Source organism: Mus caroli, unplaced genomic scaffold, assembly GCF_978045245.1.
Source record: "Mus caroli unplaced genomic scaffold, Mus_caroli_1 scaffold_5, whole genome shotgun sequence".
NCBI lineage: Eukaryota > Metazoa > Chordata > Mammalia > Rodentia > Muridae > Mus > Mus caroli.
Window position 1 is genome coordinate 77,981,116 of NW_028227260.1, and position 12,147 is coordinate 77,993,262.

Consider the following 12,147-nt stretch of genomic DNA (forward strand, 5'->3'; position numbering starts at 1 on the left):
GGTGGGTGAACCCCTAGAAAATTTCAGAAACATGGAATATAAGAGGTGCCTGGGACTCAATGTGGGTGCCCGAAAATGGGGAGAGGTAACCTGAAGAACTCACCTTTAGTAGTTAGACAGGGCTCCCAGTGGAGGGATGAGGACATCAACCCACCTTCAAACTTTTGACCTAGAATTGTTCCTGTCTAAAAGAAATTCAGGGACAAAATGGAGCAGAGACTGAAGGGAATTGTGGACCAGTAACTGGCCCAATTTAGTTAGGACCCACCTCACTCAGGGGGATGCAACAAAGCAAGATACTATTACTGATGCTATGTTGTGATTGCAGACAGGAGCCTAGCATGGCTATCTTCTGAGATGCTCTATCAGCAGATGACCGAGACACATGCAGGTACTTATAGCCAACCAACAATTAGATTGAAGTCAGGGATCCCTATAGAAGAGTTTGGTGAAGGACTGAAGCAGCTGAAGGGGATGGCAACTCCATACGAAGACCAAGAGTCTCAATTAACCCAGACCCCTGATAGCTCCCAGAGATTAAGTCACCAACCAAAGAGCATATACTGGCTGGTTTGCGGCACCTAGCACATACATAGCAGAGAACTGACTGCCTTGTCTGGCCTCAGTGGGAGAGGATGTGGCTAATCTTGTAAAGACTTGATGTCCCAGAGAAGGGGGATGGCCAAGGAGGGCACCCTCTTAGAGGAGATGGGGAAGGGGAATTGGGTCGGGAACTCTGTGACAGGGGGACCAGGAATGGGGGATATTTGGGATGTAGATGATTTAAAAAACTAGCCATCACACAATGTAACCAAAAAATGTCAGTTTTGAATGCCAAATTCACCAGGTAGTAAGATATTCATTCCGGAATATATTCTTTTTTTTTTTTTTCATTCATGGGGTGATTCACATATACAATGATACTTCAATAATTTTAGTAGAATATAGAATTAAATTTGGAAGGTATAATACGACAAAATCTAGCTAAGTATTAATAACTAAGGAGGAGACATGACAGAATGAAGCATTGAATGGGGGTGAGGAGTTTCAGGAAGAGTTCACAAGGGCAAACCCACTGCCACATGTACAATCACAACTGAAGATGGAAATATAAAAAAGGGTGACATAGTCTCTTGGAGATGTTCGGAAAAAAAAAAAAACCCTCCAGTCTGTATCCAACCACTATTGCCTTCATAGCATCTCCCTCAACCAGAGTGATCACCACCGTAGTGCCTGCTCCCACAGCAAGGTTCTTTGTGATGTCAAGGCAGCTCCTCAGCCACTATTAGCTGACAAGGACATTGCTGACCAATCAGGTCTGAGGGGTGTGGCCTCCCATTGTTCAGGTTGGGTTCATAAGACCAGACCGTGCCTCTGAGAGCTCTGGACCAGATCACCACAAGGCATCAAGATGGTGAAGCAACTGAGAAAACACACAATCTGTTTCAGGATGTTGAGACATCAACCTCGACTGCTGAACCAAATATAGTGAAAACTTGCCTTGTACCAGATGCTGTGCCATCAACCTCATCTGCTGAACCAAAGACAGTGAAGATTTGCCATCAGTCCAGGTTCAAATGTAGAAAGAAGATAAGAAGGCCCAAGGTAAGCAGTCCTTTCTCCTGTGATTTCCCCTCTCCCAGCACTCCTAACCCTTTCTTGGCCTGGCATCTACACCCTTCTCAACCCATAGCCCTTCTCCTACAATCCCCTTTACATATTCCAGCTTTTCAAAGACTCATATGCCCTTGTCAACTTACTCTGTTGAACTTCTAGGTGCCTACCAAGATGAGCAAGAAAACCCTGTGAATGGTGCTGAAAAGAAGAACATCTGCAAACAATATACCAGCAAAAAAGGTGTTTCAGTGTGATTGAGAATGCCAGTAGAATCAGCATACCACCTAAACATGGTGTGGCATCTGAGCAGTGGCCAACTCTGTAGAGACTGTGTAGTTACTACACAGTGCTTTGACTCTGCAAATAAAATCTGATATGAAAACTATGTGTCCCTGAGCATCTCTGACAGAGCAAAGAAGAAAGGAGTGGGAGGGAAAAGGGGATTGGAAAGAAGGAGCGGGTGGAAGGGGAAGAAGGAAGAAACATGGGTATACAAGAAACAGGAAGTATTGGGTCCTACAGGGATGGGAGCCAGACAAGAAAATCTAAGACCCACAGATAATGAAGGATTATGATGAAGCTAGAATGAAGAAAGCCTGAAGACAGGCTTTCTCCTGATGCTTTATCTCACAGGCCAAGGAAGAAAAGGGACATTTCTTGGGTGGGGAGGTTGCGTGCATGGAAATATGCAGGTGCATATGCCCATGTCCATTCATGAATAGGTCAGAGCCAATTCAGCCAGGCAATCTCTGGGATTTGCCTGCCCGCACAACACAATTCTAGATTACTGAGATCTGCTTGTGGGTGCTGGGGATTTAAATTCAGGTCCTTATGTGTAGAGCAAATGTAGAACCGTTTTCCCAGACCTCAAGGGTTGAATGTTTCAGTGTGTGTTTTGGCAGGATGCAGGAATACTGCTTCAGGAAATGGACTGTAGAGCCTACAGAATGAAAGATATGGGGTCATCAGTATTATCCCAACAAATAGCACATCACTTATAGAACACTTACCAGCTACTGGTGTTTCTTATACCATACCCTATATCAAGCAATTAAAAGACATTCAAAATGGCCATACACCCTAATAAAACATATCAGTAGTAGCTGGAGATGTTGCTTGTCTAGCATGCATGAAACCCTAAGTTTGAACCCCAGCACTGCATAAACTGGTTGCATGTCTAGTATCCTGGAAACACATTTGAAAAGTACAGACAGCAGGACCAAAGCAAGTTCCAGGCAAGACTGGATACATGAGAACGTTTCTCAATAAATAAAGTCCTTAATAGCACCCCAAGGAAAACAATAGTGTTTAAAGCACCCCTAAAAAAAAGTGGCACTGAGAGCCTAATTCCTTCAAAACTTTGGACTTTGGAGGTGGAGTTAGAATTTGGATTGGTCTGCCTCCAATCCTTCAAATAAAGCAAGGAGCATGATCTACACTCTACAGGGAACTTTAAAATATTATACCAGCCCTTTCAAATGTCTTTACCGTTTTTTTATTTTTTTTTTTTTCATCTCTGGAGGTAGTGTCATCTTAGAAAAGGAAAACAACAAAATGTGCATGCTTACAAAATGTGTAGTGTTTGATGCATTTTGTCACATGTAGATTACCAAAAGAATAAGAATGAACACTTTTTCAAGAGATAAGAGTTCAATTTTAGCAAATTAATTAAATAAATCATGGAACTTCTCAAATATTTATGTATTCTATCCACAGTTTAACTGATTTGGGCCAAAGTATGAATTAGTTGTCTATAAAGTTACATAATGAGAACATGTAAAGAAACTAAATTACTCACTTTTGAAGAAAAAAAAAATCCATCAGAGTCCCTCCTACTATCCATTGCAAGCTCAGTTACCCCCTTCTGCATTCCTGAGATTTAGGAAACTCTCTTGTTACTGTAACTGTGGGGTTCCAAAAGTGTTACACAGGGGAACACTTGACTTTGTAACCCAACATCAGTCCTTTCACTCAGTCCAAGTCCTCTGAGAATCACTTAAGACACAGTTATAGGGTATGTATTTTGTTTTTGAGTAGTAGTACAAGGTACAGCTTAATCACCTTTTTAATTTGTTTGAGACAGGGTCATGTTAGGTGGCCCAGGACAGCCACAACTTACCATCCTCCTGCCTCAGCCTCCTAAGATTGGAAGTATACGCATGTATCATCACTCCTAAGCCAATTATTCATTCAATAATCCATCATGGTTCTCTGGTGGTGGGAGGAGATAAGACCTATAAGAGCAATTCTCTCATTCTATTTGAGTACCTGAGATAACTTGGAACATTGCTCATTTTGTTTTATTTAAATTAGATGCACAGCATTAGATGCATATTAGATTATGACATTTTCAAACAAATTTGATTTTGTTGCTTTTCCTTCCCCATCTTATCTCCTGTCTTAGCTTTTCTCTTGCTAGACTAGAGCACCATGACCAGAAGTAACTTGAGGAGGAAATTGTTGATTTCAGCTTACAGCTGAAAGTTACTCATGAAGGGGAATCAGGGCAGGAGCTCAAGCAGACCAAAAACCTGGCAGCCAGAAATGCAGCAGAGGCTGTTGAGGAATACTGCTTAGTACAAGTCCTCTTGTTCTTCATGTCCCGCAGAGACTGCTTTCTTATACTATCCAGGCCCACCAGCTCAAAGTGGTAGTAATCATCATGACCTAGTCCTATCCCCCATCCTGCCACAAACACAGTAATCCTCAATCAAGAAAATACACCCACCACAGGCTGACCTACAGGTAAATTTGGTGGGTCCATTTTCTCAATTGAGATTTCGTCTGCATCACTTCCTGCCTTGAGTTTCTTTTCTTGAGATCCTGTGCTGACTTCCTCTGATGGTGGACTATGATGTGGGAGTACAAGGGAAGTAAACCCTTCCCTCTCCAAGTTGCTTCTGATCATGGTGTTTTATCATAACATCCATTAGAGATGTTGATAATGTAATAAAATATCAACTTACAGTATTCTTTATTTATATATTCGTGTTAAATATCACACAAATCACAACCTAAATATTAATTAGCAAACATTGATTTTTGCCTCTTAATTTTCTATACAACAATTTTATTTGCTTTATTCTTATGATTATTCTTATGCTTGTGGCCACAAGAATCATATTTGTGTCTTCTCACAGTGAGATCTGGAATCTACATTCAAGACCATAAAATCCCAAGAAAAGTGTCATATATATGCAGAATAATGTAAGGACCTTCTAAGCAGTACATTGAGGCAAATGGAAATTTCAAAATGTTTTTGTGTTGTTGTTTTGTTCTGTTTTTGTTTGTTTGTTTGTTTGTTTTTGCTTTTGTTTTGTTTTGATCAATGGAATAGAATCAAATAAGCAGAAAAAAAGCCAAATATCTATGCACACTTGATCTTGAACAAAGTTGCCAAAATCAAACAGTGAAAGAAAAAAAGAAAGCATCTTCAACAAATTGCTCTGGTCTAGCTGGCAGTCTGCATATAGAAGAATGCAATTTGATTTATATTTATCACTTTGCACAAAGCTCAAGTCCAAGTGGATCAGGGACCTCAACATAAACCAGATACACTGAATCTAGTGGAGGAGAAAATAGGAAATAGCCTCAAATTCATTAGCACAGGGAAAATTTTCCCGAGCAGAACACCAATGGCTTAGGCTCTAAGCTCAACAATTAATAAATGGGACCTCATGAAATTGAAACACTGCTGTAAGGCAAAGGATACTGTCAATAGGACAAAATTACAACCTACAGATTGGGGAAAGATCTTCAGTAACCCTATACCCAATAGAGGGCAAGTAGCCAAAATATATATAAAGAATTCAAGATGTTAGACTCCAAAAACAAACAAGCCAATTTTAAAATGGGTTATGGAGGAAAACAGAGAATTCTTTTTTTTTTAAATGCCCATGCGCGTTTTATTAATAAAAACTAACAGTGCTTAGTTAAACAAGTCAAACAATTAAAGTCTCTTTATAATCCATAAAATATTACAGAAAAGTTTATTTGTGTTTCAATAAAAAGACCATCATTTTAGAACAGGCAGCTAAGGGCAACTGTGCCGTTAATGGGTTCTTGTGAATAAATTTTAAGAGACTATTGCCTGTCCTTAAATTCCTTTTTCTTTTTATAAAAAAAGAACTATTAAAAATGATTGACAAATTTTGAGTTAAAAAACTGTTAAAACATTCTCTATGTTTAATTTCAACTTTATAATAGATTACAGGAAGATGCTCATGAAACAAATACAACATTTGTTTCAGTACACGTCTTTAAATGATAGACTTATAAGTATGTAAACAACTATATAATAAAAAGTTTCCAAACATAGCCTGTAAGAAATCAGGCAAATTTACCATAAGCAAACTTTCTAAACAATTTCCATAGCTGCACCAGCGTGGCAGTAAACTTCTTCCAAACAAAAAGAAAACAAACAAACAAAATCTACTTCGCAATTTGTTGCTGCAATAGAGAAAAGGTGTCCAGACGCGATGGAATTACAACAGTCAATATAATTTAAGGAAGGAGTCATAATAAGACGTATGGCGCTTGTTAAACAGTAGAGCTGTGCTACTGGCTTGGTTCTTTGGACACTGCATGATTTAACAAATGGAAAACTTCATCCTAAAGCCTGGCTGTCCACCACCTGGGTGCTGGACATCGGAGGCAGGGCAGCACTTCGTCATTGTCACTGGTGTGGGTGCAGTACAGTTTCCTAGGCAAACCCAGCAACAACTGTTGAGGGGCAAAATAAGCTTCAAACTCAAAAAAGAAAGAAAAGAAAAAAAGAGAGAAAAGAGAGAAACCATAAAATCCTAAAAGGTAGATAGAGGCTCTGCATTAGCACGCTGGCTTCACAACACATCCTCAGCTAGGCTCAAACTGCGCACACTCCTCACTTGGAGCTGCACATCTAACTCCAGAACTCTCGGGTATCTTCTTGGGAGTAGGCCAAAAAGAACAGAAAGCCCCACTTTAAGTTTCTTTTCTCTATACATGTCTTTCCTGAAGCTGATTCGAAGGGGAGAGGGTCTACGGGTTGAGTAATCAATCCTCCTCGTCGTTCTCATTAAAGTCATCGTCGTCGTCATCATCCTCCCCAACGTAGGACACAGGGGTCTCGACCCTGGAGCCGCTGTACTGAGACCCATTGGAGCTCGTGGCCAGCATCCCATCTGCACCATTGCTCAAATCACTGGCAGAAAGCCTTGTGCCATTGGATGTAGAACCTGTTGTCGTGACGAATACTCCACCAATGGATCCGTGAGCCATTTCTGTCACGTATGGTTCTAGAGCTTTTGGTACCAAACTTCTGGCCACCTTGAGGTCTTCAGCAGAGCAGTGGCCAGACTCCAGCCCACATGCCATGCCCATGCGCTTGAGCACCCCAATGTCATCGTGGATCTCAAACGTGTTGTCAAAGTTAAACAGATATTCAAATTTGTCATTGGAGATGCTGCAGTCAATGACTGTCTTCCTGCTGGTGTTGACAATGATGAAGGGCAAGTGGATGACAGAGTTGGGAGGAGGTGGCCTGCGGGCCTGCTGCTCGGCTTGGCGATTTCTCTGCACCAAGTTCTTGAAGGCAATTTGCTGCAGGATGAGCTCCTGGAGCTGTGACTGCTTCTGTTTGATCCTCTCCAGCCTCCGCTGCCTCTCGACCTCTAAGTTCTGGCACTCCTGAGCTGAGTTGGTGGGCAAGCCGATCCATTTGATCTCCTTCTTCTCCTTGGAGATGATGTTCATGGCCATTAGCACATTTAAGGCATCGTAGACACGCCGCCGGATGTTCTTCTGGTCGTAAGCTGATTCGTTTGGTAGGATGTGGTTGTCGGCAGCGCTGAACTCTGCCACCAGCTCATCAGCCACCTCATTGTCGGAGGTGGTTCCTTTCCTCTGCACCTTCTCACACACCTTCATGGAGAAATGCCGCAGGCCCTTGCCATTCTTCTCGCCCTTCCTGTTCCGCTTCCCAGCAGACCAAGGTGAGGAGTCAGACGTCTGGTTCTGGGACACAAAGTGCGTGTTGGGAATGTGTGGGCTTCCTACCACAATAGTGTTTGGATGCTGCCGGTCTCTGAGGCGTGCCAATCACCACTTGCTGTGTGATTTTGACATTGGACTGTCCGAAGGTTTTTGGCAAAAGCTGCTTCCCAAGTGTGTTGACTGTGGACGGGTGGACGCCTACAAGAGATACCACACCTTTCCCAGGACTAAGATTCTGGTCTATAAAGACCTTTAGTTCTCCGTTGGCTTCAATTAGACTGGCATCTTTTGCCATGTTACCAGATCCAGGAAATCAAGGCTTTAACTGCGTACCCGCCACAGAAGAAACCGGACTTATCTGGCTGGCCGGCGGGGTGCGCGGGGCGGACGACGGGGGGCGCGGGGGCGCCGGCCCGGAGGTCCGGCCCTGGCGGTCCCTGCCCTGAGCCAGCGGCGCCGGGACGCCAACAGAGAATTCTTAACAGAGAAATCTCGAGTGTTTGAGAAGCACTTAAAGAAATACACTCTTTTCTAATATTAACTTTCCAAAGCACATCCACATAAAGGAACAGGTTCCCATGTCTTCTTACCTTTTCACAATTGGCCTTCCTAAATTTACTAGGAGATGTTGCCCCCAATGTAAAAAGTACAGGATACCAAAAAGGGACATTTTCAAATACAGCGCACAATGGCATTAGTGAATGGAAAATAACAGAACTTCAAGGCACAGTAACACATTGTTTCAAGTAAAGTTACTTCAAGTCTTTGCTTTCAGCAAAATTAAATGAGGATCAGAAATGGAATTGTCAGCTGTTAGATATTTCTTAGTTCCTTTGTTTATTTGCAGTATCCATTATCCTTGTGGATGCCAGGCAAGCACTTTATCACCAAACTGTATCCTAACAGCTTTTCACTGTTTTAAAAGACAGGGTCTCACTATATAGTCTTGGCTGTCCTGGAACTTGATATGTAGAGCAAGCTGACCAGAGACCCACAGAGTTCCTTCTGCTCGTGCCTCTTGGAGTACTGGGATTAAAGGTTTGCCAGTACTATTTGGTACACCACTAAAAGTAATTTCTCTCCCTCCCACAGCAATCATTAATTGCATAGAGATTCTTAGGGATAATTATGCCTTATGAACCTCTCCCCTACTAACAGTTCATGGTCTATAAATCTTTAGGAGATGAATGGAGCCATGTAAAATCTTTCCCCACAACACAGGCCCTTACTTTTTACTTGAAATACCATTTCAGTAACTTGCCAATGCTGGTCTTGAACTAGAAAATCTCTGAATTTATAATTTTTCCTGCTCAGCTGCCCTGGAAGCTGGGGCTACAGGCCTGTGTTGTGTTACCAAACCTAATTAAGAGTTATTATTTTATGATAAATTACCATGCATCTAACAAGGGGAGACATCAGAGAATTAAGTAATATAGCATAAACAAACAAAAATCCCGGTTTTTGTGTGTTTGGTTAGGTTTGGTTTTTGGAGACAGGATCTTTGTCCTAGAACTCATGATGCTCTTGCCTCTACGTCCTCAATGTTGAGATTATAAGTTTATGTCATCATGCTCACCTTAAGAAAAAAGTTCCATGTACAATTGTTCTTTAATTTTTCATATTTTCCTGTATGTGTGTGTGTGTGTGTGTGTGTGTGTGTGTGCATGTGCCCAATGGTAAAGAGGTGCTGGCCCCTGAAGCTGGTTCAAGTAGTTGTGAACTGCCTGATGTGAGTGCTGAGAATTAAACTGAGGTCCTCAGCAAGAAAATATATGCTGTTAGCCACCAAGACACCTCTCCAGCCAGGTTCCAATCTCCAATTTTTGTTAGTATGCAACAGTCTACTCAGAACTCAATTATGTAAGAAGTGAAAACTAGACATATGATAGATGCCAAATTCTGTCTCACTTTTTAAATATTTTTGTTAATTATTTGAAAATTTAATATATTGTATTTTGGGGATATTTACCCCTCCTTAACTCTTACCATATCTGTCTAATTCTTGCAAGGAATAATTGTTTTTAAGACAAAAAGAAAGAGAAAAGGTGTCATCTTATTGAAATACTTTCCCAATATAATATTTTAAAAGATTTACTTTTTACATATGTATTTTCCTGGATGTATGTCTGTGAATCACGTGCATGCCTAGTGGCTGTATAGGTCAGAGGAGGGCATCAGTTCTCCTTTAACTAGAGTTACAGATAATTAGGCATCATGGGAGGGCTAGAAACTGACCCTGGGTCCTCTGTAAAAGCAACAAGTGCTCTTAAATTGTGAGCCATCTCTCCAGCTTTTACAGTATAATCTGGTTTTTAAGTTTTTCAAAATTTTCAAATTATTTGTTTTTAATTATCTAATTTGACCAACTATGTAACTAATTGCCTGAAATCAACTTGCTAACATGTCTTATGATTACAGGAAAAATATTAGCATATATTAGTCATAAATAATAATAGGTTTCATTGTGATATTTGCATATATGTATATAATGTACTATCATATTATTCATCCCCTAATACCCTTTCATGTCTCCCTAGCATTCATACCACAGCCCTTTCTCATCCTTAATATGTCCGTTTTTAATCACGAAATTTAAGGTTACCCATAAAAGCCTAGTCAAAGCTAACTATTGTCTACACTACTAATAGAAAAATTTCCTCATCCCCAGTGATTATTAACTACAGAGAAGTCCTCAGGGAGGGGTGGAGTATCATGAGCCCCTCTGACTAACAACAGTTAACTGTCTATAAATATTTAGAGATGAGTGGGGCCACACAAGCCCTCCTCTCCCCCATCAACAGTTAACAGCTCATAAATCTTCAGGAAGGGTGGAATCTCAGGAAGGGTGGAATCTCATGAGCTCCTCTGACTAACAACATTTAACTATCTATAAATCTTTGGAGATAGATGGGGCCATGAAGCTCTTGCCCTTACCAACAGTTAACAGCTCATTAATCTTCAGGAAGGGTGGAGTCTTGTGAGCCCCTCCTCTACTGGAAAAAATATTTTGAATACTTCAAGTAGACACATACACATTTTGATGTCAAACAATATATCTGAGGGAAATATTCGTGCATTAGGAAAATTTCTCTTCAATAAGATGAATTATTACTTTGTAGAGAACATGTAATGATGGAAGTATTTTTTAAAATAATGTGCAGTTGTTCTTAGTAGAGATAGGTTACCAAGTAACTATGGAAGTTATATTTCATTGCACACCATTTTAGATTAACACAGAAAATTCATGCTGAAGTATCAATATTTCCAGGTATAACTGCTTAACTGATAGAGCTTGTAATTAAAACTTTAAATGTCAGTGTTACAATATGAGAAAATATGTTATTTTCAATTTTCCTTTTAGAGTTTTGACAGGTAAGTAAATTTGAAGACCAGAGTTCTAGGCCTCACATCTCTGTCAAATCCATTCTAACTGGGACACACTCATCTGATATTTTGTATGACACTATCAGTGGAAATTTTATCCAACTAAAGTATCCATCTTCACAATAGAAAGATATTAAACCTCTTTGTTCATTGTGCTCATTCATATTATATCCTATATGCAAAGTAATAATACTCTAAGAAGTTCATGTTCAACAGATAATATTTGCCAATGTGAGTGATACACCCACACCTAGTTACTAAACCTATGCTAAGTATCATTGCATATGCCAACACTTCAAATTGAGTGACAAGAAGATCAAAAGTTCAAAGTCATCCTCAACTACATAGAGAATATGAAAACCAGCCTGCAGTACATCAGAAAATATATATATATATATATATATATATATATATATATATATATATATGTCCAAAACAATGAAATTGCTGTAGGAAAACAGGGGAACACTTCAGGACAAGAGAATGGACACGAATTCCCGTGAATATTTGGAACAGACCCTAATTATAAGGGAAAGAAAAGATAATGCAGACAAGTGGGATTGGTTGTGGTGATTAACTAGCTATACCTATCATGCAAAAGGCAGAGACAGAAGGATTTGAGAGTTCACAGCCCGGCTTCTAAATGAAAGCCTGCCTCAGAAGCAAAAGCAAAACTAAGCAACAACAATAAAATAGGTAAAAGAAGATAGAGTCTTTGCCTCCAGCCTATCAATTCTATCCAATGACTTCTAGAAGCACTCAAAACTCTCAGAGGTTAAGGTCATTTCAGATTAATATGTTCCTCCAAAAGAGGCCATCTTACAATGAAAAGGATGTTCTAAGAATGTTATAAGAAGGATAAGAACAAAACTGTCCTCAACTTGAAAAGGGAAATGGAGGCAACAAAGAAAACACAAATTGAGGGAATCCTAGAGATGGAAAACCTAAGAAGAAAACAGAAACTGCAGGCATAATCATCACCAACAGAATACAACAGATGGAAGAGATAATCTCAGGTGTAGAAGATAGTATATAAGAAATGAATATATCATTCAAAGAAAATGCAAAATCTAAAAAGTGTATGATGTAAAACATCCAGGAAATCTGAGGCAGGTTAAAAAGATCAAACCAATGAGTGATAGGAATAGAAAAAAAAAAAGGAGGAAGGGGGAG

The 12,147-nt window shown here is 40.1% G+C and overlaps 1 pseudogene; it reads right to left on the reverse strand.

The window, feature by feature from the left end:
- Positions 1-6,478: 6,478 nt before the first annotated feature.
- LOC110295472 (transcription factor Dp-1 pseudogene) lies at positions 6,479-8,004 on the reverse strand (annotated as a pseudogene).
- Between the last annotated feature and the right edge of the window lie 4,143 nt (positions 8,005-12,147).